Source organism: Oryctolagus cuniculus, chromosome 10 (genome assembly GCF_051225735.1).
Source record: "Oryctolagus cuniculus isolate XC-2025 breed Fujian yellow rabbit chromosome 10, ASM5122573v1, whole genome shotgun sequence".
NCBI lineage: Eukaryota > Metazoa > Chordata > Mammalia > Lagomorpha > Leporidae > Oryctolagus > Oryctolagus cuniculus.
This window is the reverse complement of record NC_142876.1, coordinates 101,112,929-101,127,744: the sequence shown is the minus strand read 5'-3', so window position 1 is coordinate 101,127,744 and position 14,816 is coordinate 101,112,929. Positions and strand designations below refer to the sequence as shown.

Here is a 14,816-nt window from a genome sequence, read left to right as displayed (position 1 = left end):
CTGGGAACTCAATCTTGGTCTCCTGCTTGGTGGCAGGGACCCAATTACTTGAGCTAGAGCCCGTTATCAGATCCAGGTGCTCTGATACGGGACACAGGTATTCTGTCTGGCGTCTTAACCATTGGGCTGAATGCCTGCTCTGTGTATACATTTTAAAGTGTTTATTCATAGTCAGGTATTTTCCTAGGTGTTTATACATGCTAGCTCACTTAATGAATCTGTGTTTGTAGTTGGAAAAGATTAAAGAAAGGAGGAATTTGATCTAGGAAGAGTTTAAGATTAAGTACCATCAAGTAGCCATGTGTGACAGTCTAGCCTGTGGACAGTGGCGGGCCCGTCAGCCGGTTCCCACTGGGCAAGTCACGTTTATGCAGCCTTTTAGTTACTCATTCACTCATTCTGTAGGTGATAACGCCACTCCCCAGCTTTATTGAGGTATAATTGGCAAATAGAAATTGTGTGTATTTAAGGTATACATCATGTTCTGATGCTCATATACATTGTGAGGTGATTAACACAATCAAGCTAACATCTGTCACCTCATATAGTTAGAAAGTTTTGTTTTGGGGGCCGGAGCTGTGGCATAGCAGGTAGAGTTGCTGCCTGCAGTGCCGGCATCCCATATGGGCGCCTGTTCGAGTCCTGGCTGCTCCACTTCCCATGCAGCTTAGCTGTTCTGAAGCCAGGAGCCAGGAACTTCTTCAGGTCTCGCACATGGGTTCAGGAGCCCAAATACTTGGGCCATCTTCTACTATTTTCCCAAGCCATAGCAGAGAGCTGGATTTAAAGTGGATCAGCCAGGATTCGAACCTGTGCCCATGTGAGATTCTGGCACTGCAGGTGGTGGCTTTACCCGCTGTACCCCAGTGCCGGCCCCTTTATTTTTTTAAACATTTATTTAGTTGAAAGAATGACAGACTGATCTGTCCATCCACTGGTTTCACTCTCCAAATGCCTGCAACAACCAAGACTGGGCCAGACCGACCAGGGTCCTGCCAGGAACTCGTAAGTCTTCCACACAGGTGGCAGGACCCCCAGCATTTAGGCCAGCACCTGCTCCCAGGTGCCTAGCAGGAAGCTGGATTGGAAGCACAGAGTAGCTTGGACTCGGATACAGGCATCCCCAAGTGGTGGTTTAACCTGCTGCACCACAGCGCCCACCGCAGGAGGTGGTTTTTGAGTCTGTCACGTCCTGGTACTGTGCTAGCTTCTGGTGATGGGTCTGGAGGTGGATGAGATGGGTATGTGCTCTGTTCCTCCCTCACCAGGCAGAAGAGGGAGAAGTGAAGATTATTTCTCCTCGGGTGTTAGTTTTTAGAAGAGCATGGGATGTGGAGATGCTTCCTGCCCCTGACAGGTGACCACAAACAGTCTTGGAGGGCCTCTGATGCCTGTGTTGTAAGGTGGACTGGGAAGGTGGACCTACCTCAGAGGGTAATGTGAGAGAAGAGAGAGAGGACCTTAGAGGAGCTGGCAAGCAGTTTTTTTAGATTGTTTTTTTCATAGTCAAGCTGAGGGACCAGTGTTGTGGTATAGCAGGTAAAGCTGCTGCTTGTAATGCTAGCATCCCGTATTGGTGCTGGTTTGTGTGCAGGCTGCTCCATTTCCCATCTGGCTCCCTGCTAGTAGCCTGGGAAAAGATGGCTCAAGTGTTTGGACGCCTGCACCCTTGTAGGAAACCTGGAAGAGGCTCCTGGCTTTGGCTTGGTCCAGCCTTGGTTGCTGTGCGACCATCTGGGGAATGAACCAGCAGGTGGAAGTTACCCCCTCCCCTCACCCCATAACTGTTTCAAGCAAATAAATACATCTTTAAAAAAAAAAAAAAGGCTGTCATTTGGGCACACACAGATGTGTGTGACCTGTTGAACCATTATGTGCCCTTGACATAGGGCCTTCATAGGGCTGATGAGATGGGATTTCAAGGGTGAGCCAGAGTGGATTGCAGAGGCCCCCTTGCTGTGGTGGTAATTCGGGAAAAGCTAGGTAGGCCTTCGAGGGATAATGGGGAAGCTCTAGAGAGAGATTGGGCTGGAGAATTAGAGAGACTAAACCTTGGGCAGGGGAACGAGAAGATAACTCACAGTGGAAGAACTTGGCTTAGTTTGTCCTCTGAATCCCCATCACTCAGAGGAAGTAGGAGGCCAGAGGTTATTGTCTTGGGACAGTGAGTGGGGTAGGGTCCTCATGGACTAGCAGAAGGGCTGGGAGATGGGCACGGATTCCACCCAGCCCTCTGAGGATGGAATTGCACAGAGCAGATGGAGCCAGCTTCTGAGCGGAAGTGAAGGCTGTGTGTTCAGACTAGCCCAGGCCAGAGACTGGAGCCTGAGAGGCTGTTCTGGTTGATTTTGCCAGGGTAGCAGGTTAAAACCCCTCAGTCTGTGGGCATCGGGAAAATCTGCTGTGGAGGGTCTCTCTTTCTGCCTGCGGACTAAATAAAAATTAAACAAGCAAAATAGCCCTTTACTCCCTCCCTGGGAACCAACTGAGAGAAGGCTAAAAGAGCCAGGGTAGTGGTCACAGCATCAGCTGGATAACAGCTGGTTTTTGGAGGGTGGGACCTGAGTGAATGGCCTTTAGGGGTTTCCTGAAGCTGAAATGTAGGATTAGGAAGGTGCCTGCCCGGCTGCCTGGGGGACCACCTCTACTCACCTTTCAGCATTTGGCTCCCTTCCTTTATAAAGTGTCTCAGCTCTTTCAGGGATGTATGGTTTTATGTTTATGTCATCTTTTTTTTTTTTTTTTTTTTTTTTTTTTTTGACAGGCAGAGTTAGAGAGAGAGAGACAGAGAGAAAGGTCTTCCTTTTGCCGTTGGTTCACCCTCCAATGGCCGCCGCTGCAGCCGGCGCACCGCGCTGATCCGATGGCAGGAGCCAGGATCCAGGTGCTTCTCCTGGTCTCCCATGGGGTGCAGGGCCCAAGCACCTGGGCCATCCTCCACTGCACTCCCTGGCCATAGCAGAGAGCTGGCCTGGAAGAGGGGCAACCGGGACAGAATCCGGCGCCCCAACCGGGACTAGAACCCGGTGTGCCGGCGCCGCAAGGTGGAGGATTAGCCTATTGAGCCACGGCGCCGGCCTTATGTCATCTTATTTTTAAAATACATTTTTAAACTTTTAAAAAACTTCATAAGTGTAAAAGGTAGAGAAAATAAGAGAACAAAAATATAGTGTGGTGAATTATAAAGTCCGAAAATAGACTTTGCTGCACCTATTAGAGTTCTTTCCTACCTCCCTTCCGAAGATGACTCCCTACCTGACTTTTAGAAAAATTTATTAATTTAATTGAGAGATTTAGAAAGACCAAGAGGTTGTCTGATTGACCTCCCAGAAGCCCCCAGTGGCCAGGCAGGGCTAGGCTGGGCTGAAGCGGTGGGGAGCTGGGAACTTGGTGCAGATCTGTTGCGTGGATGGCAGGAAGCCGGCTCCCTTCCCAGGCTCTCTCCTTGCACATTGCTCTTCTCCCCTGTCTCGGAGCCTCCCTGCATTTCACTTGTCTGTTCTCCACAGTGTTTGCTCTTTTCCATTTCCTCTCTTCCTTTCCCCATTTGTCCATGTAGTGCTCTGATTGGAGCAGAGTTGAGGAGTAGGAGCTGGGTTCTCAAACTGCGGGGTTGCTCACCATCAGGGAACTAAGGAAGCCTAGGTTTCCCCTTCTATGAAATGAGAGGTTAGTCCTGACAGCTTTTCTGTTTACAACCTTTTTCTGTGTTTGATAGCTGTTTTAAAGGATTTTCCTGCATCTCCATACAGAGGATAGCCCCAGCTGTAGGGAAGTGGAGACACGAGAGCAGCTGGAACCTGGTGTTGCCTCAGGTTTGTGCTGTCAGGCCTCACAGGCTGGGTGAAAGGTGGAGACGGCAGGGCTCTGAGCTGTGTTCATGGCCTCACCTGCTGGTCACAACTTCTAGGTACAGAGACTTGCCTTCCAGGCTGAGACACGTAAGTGAGCCTATGCTGTCTGTTTTGCTGTTAGTTCATGCAGGTAACATTGCATTTGTTTAATATTTAAATAACTTTGAACCCAAGTAAGTTTAGATTTTTGCATTTTGTGTATCTACCAAGGTTGCTTAGGACTGAGGTGGTAGACTTAAGCTTCGCTTCCTTGTTTTGAATCCAGTTTTTCTGGAGTTGTCCTTTAGGGAATGCAAGGAATTCCAGAGTCTGGGAGGTGTGGGCTGCGATGGAGGGAGGGCTGGAGCGGCTGCGGGGCACTGCTCGGGAGCTGCCTGTAGGAGGGGGGATCAGGCTGCCAGCAGCAGGCTGGGCAGCGAGGGGAGGGCTGAGTCTCTTGGATGAGAGATTTATACCACCAAGTTTAAAAATGAAATTACTAAAATAAGGTGAGGTCGAGACCACAACCATGGCTACTTGTTGAGATGTTGAAGGAGCAGCTAATGTGATTTCTGGTGTGGGCTCCTCTGGTATTTGTGATCAGCTGGCAGCTCCCTTGGAGGGAGTCCTTGCCTTCAGCTCAGGTGTCTGTGGGTGACAGGCATATTTCATGTACCAAACAAAATTATCCTGGGCCAGAGGCTGAGTTTTCTTATTCTTGGGGCTTTGAAAATCTGCTAATATAAATATTTTTCAGTGGATGTCCTAGTAACTTTGTAGTTTTTTTTTTTTTTTTAAGATTTATTTATTTGAAAGAGTTATAGAGAGAGGGAGAGACAAAGAGACAGGTCCTCCATCTCTGGTTCATTCCCCAAATGGCCACCACGGCCAGAGCTGAGCCGATCCAGAGCCCCGGAGCCAGCAGCTTCTTCCGTGTCTCCCATGTGAATGCAGTGGCCCAAGGGCTTGGGCCATCTTCCACTGCTTTTGCAGGCACATTACTAGGGAGCTGGATGGGAAGTGGAGCAGCTGGGACTTGAACCGGCACCCATATGTTATGTTTGCACTGCAGATAAGGGCTTTAACCCATTGCGCCACAGCGCTGGCTTCAGTAGTGTTTGATTTTATTGTCACTTTTTTTTTTTTAAAGATTGATTTATTATTCGAAAGGCAGAGTTACAGAGAGGCAGAGAGAGAAATAAAGATGTCTTCTGTTTGTTGGTTCATTCCCCAAATGGCACCAGAAGCCAGAGCTGGGCAGATGATCTGAAGCTGGGAGTCAGGAGCTTCTTCCTGGTCTACCACATGGGTGCAGGGGCCCAAGCACTTGGGCCATCTTCTGCTGCTTTCCCAGGGCATAGCAGAGAGCTGGATTGGAAGTGGAACAGCCAGGACTTGAACTGGTGCCCATAAGGGATGCTGGCACTGCAGGTTGCGGCTTTACCTGCATTGCCAGCCTACAGTGCACTGCCTGCCTCCTCTCCCTCTTTAATGTATTTATTTTTCATCTACTTTAAAGACATGATGACAGAGAGAGAGTGATCTCCATCTGCTGGTTGATACCCACAATAGCATGAGCTAGGCTAGTCTGAAGCTAGGAGCTTAAAATTTAATCTGTGGCCGGTGCTGTGGCACAGCGGATTAAAGCCCTGGCCTGAGGCTGGCATCCCATATGGGCGCCGGTTCTAGGCCTGGCTGCTTCCCTTCCGATCCAGCTCTCTGCTATGACCTGGGAAAGTGGTGGGAGATGGCCCAGGTCTTTGGGCCTCTGCACCTGTGTGGGAGACCTGGAAGAAGCTCTGGCTTCAGATGGGTGCAGCTCTGGCCGTTGTGGCCATCTAGGGAGTGAACCAGCGGATGGAAGACCTCTCTCTCTGTCTCTACCTCCCTCTCTGTAACTCTGTCCTTCAAATAAATAAATCATTAAAAAAAATTCAATCTGGATCTCCTACTTCGGGCGCAGGGATCCAAGCACTTGTGCTATCTATCATCTGCTGCCTCCCAGGATGTATTAGCAGAAGCTGGATCAGAAGTGGAGTTTCCAGGACTTGAACCAGCACCCCGGTATGAGATGTGAGCATCCCAAGTTGCTGGCTTAATCTACTGAGCTGTAACACCAGCCCCACTGTTTTTAAAAATTGATGGGGTAGGTGTTTAGCAGTTAAGTTGCCCCTGTAGGGGCTGGTGCTGTGGCGCAGCAGGTTAAAGCCACAGCCTGCAGTTGCTGGCCTCCCATTTGGGCGCCAGTTCAAGTCCTGGCTGCTCCACTTCCGATCCAGCTCTCTGCTATGGCCTGGGAAAGCAGTAGAAGATGGCCCAAGTCCTTGGACCCCTGTACCTGCGTGGGAGACCCAGAAGAACCTCCTGGCTCCTGCCTTTGGATCAGCTCAGCTCTGGCCGTTGTGGTCATTTGGGGGATGAACCAGTGGATGGAAGGCTCTCGCTCTCTGGCTCTCTCGCTCTCTCGCTCTCTGGCTCTACCTCGCTCTGTAAATCTATCTTTCATAAATAAAATAAATCTTAAAAAAAAAATGCCCCTGTCTTACATAGGAGTTCCTGGCTTTGATATCAGGCTTTGGCATCTGATTCTGCCTTCTTGAAACTAATGCAGATCCTGGGAGACAGCAGTAATGAGTCAAGTAATTGGGCTCCTGCCACCCATACGGGGAGACCTGGATTGAATTCTCAGCTCCTGGCTTACTTCCAGGCTGGCTTGGGACCATTTTGACATTTGAGGAGTGAACCAGCAGATGGGAGTGTATGCTCCCATCTGCTTGTCAAATAAATAAATGGAAGCATTTTTATCTAGTAAAATACGTAAAACATAAATGCACAGCTTTATGTATTTTTATGTATGTGAATACCACTCAGTATTTCTGGAAGTTTCCATCATGTCTTTCCCCAATCAACATCTTCCTAAAAGTAACCACTTTTCTGACTTTCGTCCTTTGGCTCACTTTTACTGTTCTTGACCTTTATGTAAGTGGAATCATAGGTGTGTATGTGTTCTTGTGTTTGTCTTCTCTGAAGTTCCTCCGTGTGGTTTTGTGTTGCAGCTTGTTCTCATTTGTTGCTTTGTGGTATTCTACATATGAATATACCACAGTTTAGTGTTTTTCCTGCTGCTGGTCATTTAGATTGTTTTCAGTTTTTGACTGTCATGAATAAAACTGATCTTGATTGTGTCTTTTGGGTAGATACTTAACAGGAGATTGTTGAATATATTTGATATTTTCATTATTGGAAGTTTTGTTTCTATGCTTCTTGTATTCTTCTATTTGCTGGTTCATTCCCCAAATGGCTGCAATTGGTGGTGCTGGGCCAGGCTGAAGCCAGGAACATGAATTCCATGCAGGTTTTCTACATGGGCGGCAGGAGTCCAAGTCCTTGGGCCATCTTCCACTGCTTTCCCAGGTGCATTAGCAGGGAGCTGGGTCAGAATTGGAGCAGGGGGCCTGGTGTTGTGGTGTAGCAAGTAAAGCTGCCGCTTGTGACACTGGCATCCTATATAGGTGCTGATTTGAGTCCCTGCTGTTCTACTGATCCAGCTCCCTGCTAATGTGCCTGGGAAAGCAGCAGAAGATGGCCCAAATGCTTGGGTCCCTGCACCCATTTGGGAGACCTAGAAGAAGCTCCTGGCTTTAGCCTGGCTCAGCCCTAGCTATTGTGGCCTTTTGGGGAGTGAACCAGCGGGTGGAAGATCTCTCTGCCTCTCCTTCCCTCTCTTAACTCTGGCTTTGAAGGCAGCATTGTGGCATAGTGAGTTAATCTGCTGCCTGAAAATTTTAAAAAGGTTTAGATTAAGAATACAGCAAGAGGCCTGCGCTGCGGCTCAATAGGCTAATCCTTTGCTTGTGGTGCTGGCACACCGGGTTCTAGTCCCGGTTGCTCCTCTTCCAGTGCAGCTCTCTTGCTGTGGCCTGGGAGTGCAGTGGAGGATGGCCCAGGTCTTTGGGCCCTGCACCTGCATTGGAGACCAGGAGAAGCACCTGGCTCCTGGCTTTGGATCAGCGTAGTGTGCCTGCCGCAGCAGCCATTAGAGAGTGAACCAGCGGAAAAGGAAGACCTTTCTTTCTGTCTGTCTCTTTCACTGTCCACTCTGCCGGTCCAAAAAAAAAAAAAAAAAAAAAAAAAAAAGGCATATGACTCAGTGATTTAAGCCATTGCCTATGATGTCAACATCCCATATGGGTGTGTTTGAGTCCTGGCTGCTCTTTCGATAATCCAGCTCCTGCTTTTGTGCCTGGAAAAGCAGTGAAGGCCAGCCTAACTGCTGGGGCCCTTGCATCTACATGGGAGACCTGGATCAGGCTCCTGGCTTGGGCCTGGTCCAGCCTTGGCCGTTGAATCCATTTGGGGAGTGAACCAGTGAATGAAAGATCTGTCTCTCCCCCTCTCGCTCTGTAACTATACCTTTCAAAAAAAAAGTAGAGCATTTGAACTGGTCCCCATGTGGGATGCTGGCATCATAAACAGTGGCTTAACTCACTGTGCCATAATTCTCTCCTCATAGTCTGCTTCTGAACCTTTGTTGTTTGTTTTAAACTTCAGAGGCAAAGAGAGAGCAAATACTGCCATCCACTGATTCACTCCCCAAACGTCTGTAATAGCTGCCTGGGCTGAAACAGGCAGCTGGGAACTCAATCCAGGTCTCTCCTGTGGGAGCAGCCAAAGTACTTGAGCCATTGTCTGCCACCTCCCAGGGTGCACATGAGCAGGAAGCTAGAGTCAGGACCTGGAGCTGGGACCTGAACCCAGAGACTCCATGTAGTGTGTGGGTATCTTAACTGCTAGGCTAAAATGCTGGCTCTTGGACTTTTTATTATGGAGAATTTGAAATACGTTCAAAGACAGACTAGTACAATGAATCCTACGTTCCAGTCCCAACAAGTGTCAACATGTGGTCAGTCCTGCGCTATTCAGACTTGTAACCACTTCCTTGCCTCGTGTTATTTTGAACAGATACTGTGGTATCTGTTATTTCATCCGTATCTGTAAAAAAAAAAAAATAATGTATCCACACATCTGCTGACAGCTTCATGCTCTTCCTCTGGTCCTGGTTTTTCACAGTGTGGTCCTTGTGGTTGAGGACTGATGGCTCCCAGAGTTGTTCACTGCTGATCCCGGTCAAGGTGCGGACCTCACGTGGTCCTTCCAGGCAGTGTTTGCACAAGGAACAAAAATGGTGTAGAGTTGGGCAGGTCTTTTTGGATTTGGGAGTGTCAGTCACTGTTGTGGGCACCAGTTTCTCTTGGGTTAGTTGTGCATGTGTACAGTTAGTCTGAGCTGAGGGAAAGATAAGAAATGGAAGTGAGCTGGTGGTACTTCCTCTGTGCTTAGGCACCACTGGCTGTCCCAGGTGGGTGCTCTGGCCTGGGACAGAGGGTTGCTTTCCTTAGTGACTCAAGAGCCTGGGGGGTTCACTTCTGGAACTGCTGGGTCCTAGCGTTCTTCCCAGACCTTGTCTTGAAAGACGAAAGGTAATAAACTTAGATTTGGAAATATGATTTAGAAAAGGCTAATATTTTTCAGAACATTGAAACTACAGCATAAAGATTATACTTGAGAGCTCAAAAACCTTGTCTGATCTCCCTCTCTTGTCCTCCTTCCACTCTGTACTTGTGTTTGTCTTCCCACTGCCCTGAGCCAAATTCTTCTGGGTCTGGCCCAGGAGGGAGTCTTGATCCGGAGGACTGGCTCAGAGGAGACCACACAGGGATGCAGTAACAGGAGGAAAGAGCCCCAGCGGTTCCTTATTATTGGGAGTAATTAGCCCATAAATTCTTGGTAGCAATTTTCCTCTGAGGTAGTCAAGTTTGACAAGAAAAACATAGCACCATGTTTTGATTCATTCGTCATTTAGATGGTCTCCTCCCATATTCTCATGCTGGCTAACTATTAACTACTGTCACTCCTAACTTGAATTTATGACACCTGCTGCCCACCTGCACATTAATTAAACAATGCAGGAAGGGAAAACTGCTATTTCATGCTGTTTCAACCTGCTTTACCTTTTTTCCTTCCTCTTCTACCTCATGTTATGAATGAAAGCGTTTACCAGTATCTCAGTGTTACTGCAAATAAGGGAAAAGGCACTCACTTCTTCATAGGAGGGAGTGTAAATTGCAGAGTGATTTGCCAGTGTCTGTCTATTCCAATGTGCACATCCTTGAACCCAGCAACTCCACATCTAGGATTTTATCCTCAGATGTGTTTACAGATGAATGCATGGGAAAGTGTGAGAGAGAGCATCCTTAGAGCAAAACATGCAGCAAAACACGCAGGGTGCTTAGACGCTTCATGTGCACACCCGGCGGGGTGGTGAGGAGAGGACCTACCCACCTGGGCCGAGGTCTCCCAGTTCTAGTAAATTTAAAAAAAGGAACAGTTACGGAAGTGTGCAGTTTCATTTGAGCTTTAAGAATTGAAATAAAAAGAGTTGTACCTGTGTATGTGTTTAAAGATTTACCTTAAGGGTCGGTACTGTGACGCAACAGGTTAAAGCCCAGGCCTGAAGCACCGGCATCCCAAATGAGTGCTGGTTTGAGTCCTGGCTGCTCCACTTCTGATCCAGCTCTCTGCTGTGGCCTGGGAAAGCAGTAGAAGATGGGCCAAGTGCTTGGGCCCCTGCATCCACAAGAGAGACCCAGAGGAGGCTCCTGGTTCCTGGCTTCAGATCAGTGCAGCTCTGGCCGTTGCGGCCATCTGGGGAGTGAGCCAGTGGATGGAAGACCTCTCTTTCTGTCTCTACCTCTCTCTATAACTCTGTCTTTCAAATAAATAAATCTTTAAAAGAAGAGGAAAAGAAAATTCATAAAAAAAAGATTTACATTAAATGTGTCGTTTGTAGAGGATGACTGGAGAGATATAGCCACTCCCTGTGGGCTGGGAAGGAGAGCTGCATTTCACTTGTGCCTTAGTGCGTTGTTGAGCTTTTTTTTTCTTATTTTTTTTCCCTTTGTTTTCTTTTATCATTGGGCTTTGTTTTGTCTCCCTGTGAGCTTTATTGCATTAAGTCAGAAAGGGAGGACCAGACAGCTGATGGTGTGCTCGTGAGGCTGACTTGAATCGACAGTAGGGAATCTGTTTCCAGCAGACACTGCGTGCTGCCTGCCCTGATCCTGCCTTTAGCTGTGAGTCCTGAGTTTTGTGATGATCTGGTCTGGTTTGATTTCCTCTGGGAGGAAGGCTCCTGGGAAGGGAAGATGAACCTATTTTTAATCTTAAGCAAACATAGCTCAATGTAGTAATTTCAAGTCCCAGTGTAACATTTTCTTCCATTATAACCCAGTCACTTTTAAAACAAACAAAATCCACCCCCCCTTTTGTGGGAGTATATTTTGTATCCGTAGTGTTTCTGGAAGAAATGCTTTTTAAAATATCCTGACATCCCCTCCTAAGTGTAGATGTGGTCTGTTTTGAATCTTGCCGTCTGGGGGTGTGGTGCTTGGAAGCTGGGGCCCTGGTGGAGGAAGCACTGGGTGTGAGGCGAGTGGTGGGGTGAGGGTCCCGTGGGCCGGAGGAAGCACTGGGTGTGAGGCGAGTGGTGGGGTGAGGGTCCCGTGGGCCAGAGGAAGCACTGGGTGTGAGGCGAGTGGTGGGGTGAGGGTCCCGTGGGCCGTCACAGCTTACAGAGCTCACCTGCTGACTGCACTTCACAGCTGTTGATAAATAGCCAGGGAGGTCCTGAGGTCCTGGGTTGGACCATGCCCTGTGTTCTTCCCTGTTACCACTTAGTTTTTTTTTTTTTTTTTCCTATTTCATGTGGCATACATTTTTGTAACTTTAAAACATTTTTGTATAACTTCAAATTTTAGAGAAACGTTACAAGAGTAATTCAGAGAATTCCCAAATGCTCTTTACCTAGATTGAGCATTTGTTTACATTTTGTCTTGTTTGTTTTGTGATTTTTTTTTTTTAAATTTATTTGAAAGAGTTAGAGGCAGAGAGAGCAAGTGCGATCACAATCTTCCATCTGTTAGCACACTCCTCAAATGGCTGCAATGACCAGGGCCGGGCCAGGCTGAAGCCAGGAGCTGCTTCGAGGTCTCCCATGTGGGTGCAAGGGCCCAAGTGCTTGGGTGATCCTTTGCTGCTTTCCCAGGTATAATAGCATGGAAGTGGAACAGCTGGGATTTGAACTGGTGCCAGTATGGGATGCCGGCACTGCAGGTGGCAGCTTTACCCACTATGCCACAGCACCGATCCTTTCTGTTTTCTATTTATCCATTTTTTTCCTGAGCCATGTTAGTAATTGGCAGGTGTCATGCTCCTTTACTCCTAAATTGTTGTGCATTTCGTAAGAGTAAGAACATTGTCTCACGTAATCACACTGTAGCAATCAACAAATCAGGAAATTTGGTCTTGGTCTAATACTTTAATCTACAATCCATATTCACATTTCCTGAGCTGATATCTCCACTTGGGTGGGCACAAGGCACTAGTTTGTCCTGATAATCAGCTCCCAAGAAGGAGGTTCCTGGCAGTGTCCTCCTGTGCAGTTGCTGTTTTTCCTTTTGCAGTTAGTAAGTGTCATGGGAGGAGCAGGCACTTGAGCTTATATAAAATAATCCTGTTCCATACCAAACTTCCTTTAAATTTTTAAAGTTTGGCTGGCGCCGTGGCTCACTAGGCTAATCCTCCGCCTTGCAGCGCCAGCACACCGGGTTCTAGTCCTGGTCGGGGCACTGGATTCTGTCCCAGTTGCCCCTCTTCTAGGCCAGCTCTCTGCTGTGGCCTGGGAGTGCAGTGGAGGATGGCCCAAGTACTTGGGCCCTGCACCGCATGGGAGACCAGGATAAGCACCTGGTTCCTGCCTTCGGATCAGTGCGGTGCACTGGCCACGGCGGCCATTGGAGGGTGAACCAACGGCAAAGGAAGACCTTCCTCTCTGTCTCTCTCTCTCACTGTCCACTCTGCCTGTCAAAAAAAAAAAAAAAAAAATTTTAAAGTTTGTTTATTTAACTTAAATAAAACTTTAAAAAAGTAAATAATTTTTAAAATAAAAAAGAAAAATGTGTTTATTTGAAAGACAGGTTGATCGATCTTCCATCTGCTGGTTCGCTCACCAAATGATCACAACAGCCAGGGCTGGTCCAGGGTGAAGCCAGGAGCTAGGAACTCAAACCAGACCTCCCATGTGGGTGGCAGGGGCCCAAGTACTGGGACCATCTTCTGTTGCTGTCCCAGGGGTATTAATAGGGAGCTGAGTCCAAAGCAGAGTAGCTGGGACTAAACCAGCTTTCACCTAATAAAAGAGCTGACTTAACCAGTTTTCACTGCCTACCCCACCCACCCCCCAGCACAAAGCTTCTACTTTATGCATCTAGCGATTCTTCTAAGTCCATCATTCCTTCTGTATCAGTTGTCATCTTACTCGAAGGAAGAACCATTTTTTAAAAACATTGATATGTTTATTTGAAAGGCAGAGTGATAGATGAAGAGACAGATCTTCCCTCTACTGGGGCACTCTTCCATGGCTGCAGTAGCCAAAGCCAGGAATTGGGAGGAACCCAAGAACCTGAACCATTATCTGCGTCCTCCCAGATGGGTTAGCAGGAGTAGCCTTGGAAGCGGAGTAGCCAGCACTCAGACTGGCATTCCAATCAGTATCAAGTGGTGGCTAAAGCCGCTGGGCCAGAATGCCCACCCCATGGGAGAGCTTTCTCCTCGCCTACCTTAGATATTGTTTGGTTTACTTACATATTAATTCATCCTGGTAACGTATTTAATGTGCTGTAACTCATTTCTGTCATCACTTATTTTGATGCCCAGATTGTCTCAGATTTGGTGAGTGAGCAGATTGTTCATTTGAGGTATATTCCTCATGGTTTGATCACTTCTGATTTTTTTGGCACAGCAAAATTTCAAGTTCCTTTGCCCTAGCTGGCATCAGTTTCCTTTTAGTTTAGTTGGAGTGGTGTTTAGAAACTGAGATAAGGGTACATGGTACATGTTTATTTACTGAAAGTCTTTTTAAAATAAATCTGATTTTGGGGCTGGCTCTGTCTTGAAGTGGGTAAAGTGGGCACCGGCATTCCATATGGGTGCTGGTTTGAGTCCTGGCTACTCCACTTCCCATCCAGCTCCCTGCTCATGCCCTGGGAAATCAGTGGAGGATGGCCCAAACACTTGGACCCCTGCACCCATGTGGAAGACTTGGAAGAAGCTCCTGGCTTCGGATCAGCATAGCTCCAGATGTTGTGACCATTTGGGCAGTGAACTGGTGGATGGAAGATCTCTTTTCCTCTCTCTTTCTCTGTAACCCTGCCCTTCAAATAAATAAATAAATCTTTAAAAAACAATCTGATTTTGTACTCAGTTAATCATGTTGCAGTTGAATAACGAAGTCTAAGTTTTATTCGAAGTAAAAGAGCAAGCACATGGTATTAGCAGAATAAGGTAGATTTTAGAAATGAAATAAAAGCAGGCCCTGCCTGCCTTATAAATATTTTATTTCTCCTTAATTGGTGAGAAATAATTGGAACTACTGAGTTGATTTTAAGAAGAAAGGATACGCCTGAATATCAGCACCAGGGACCCCTGCTCTGGTGACTTGCTGGCTGCCTGACACCCTTTCTGTGAGACAGTGCTATGTGTACTGTTGTCAGGGCTTTGAGATAATGGTGTAGTGTCCCTAGAAGCTGTGTTGCTGGTGGTCTTCGATGTGATTCTCCACATGTGGGGTCTGGTGTCATGGAAAGGCTGGGTCTGACTTGTGACCACCCTGTGCCACCATTAGACTGTGCACAAATCCAGTCTGCCCTGTTGTCACTCTTCTGAGAACTGAATGAAGAAGGAAAGGTGTCAGATAATAGGACTCAGCTGGGCGTGCTTCCTAAGGGAGTGTCATGTAGTTGGCCGAGACCTGGAGAGGGGGGTTGAAGAAACTTCACTTGGAAAATACTTGTGATATTTCCTTTGTGCCATCCAGTGAGGATGGCACAAAGAAGAGGAGGCCCTGTACCCTGAGTACAGGGTGAT

General features: G+C 47.6%; 1 protein-coding gene across 14 annotated transcripts in view; it reads left to right on the top strand.

Moving 5' to 3' along the window:
• The window catches only part of DAG1 (dystroglycan 1), a 79,382-nt gene that overhangs the window by 17,953 nt on the left and 46,613 nt on the right, over window positions 1–14,816 (top strand). The window contains exon 3 of one of the 14 annotated variants that reach the window (XM_089304881.1): window positions 3,719–3,815. The gene's annotated coding sequence lies outside the window, so the exon portion shown is untranslated. 14 annotated transcript variants of the gene reach the window in all.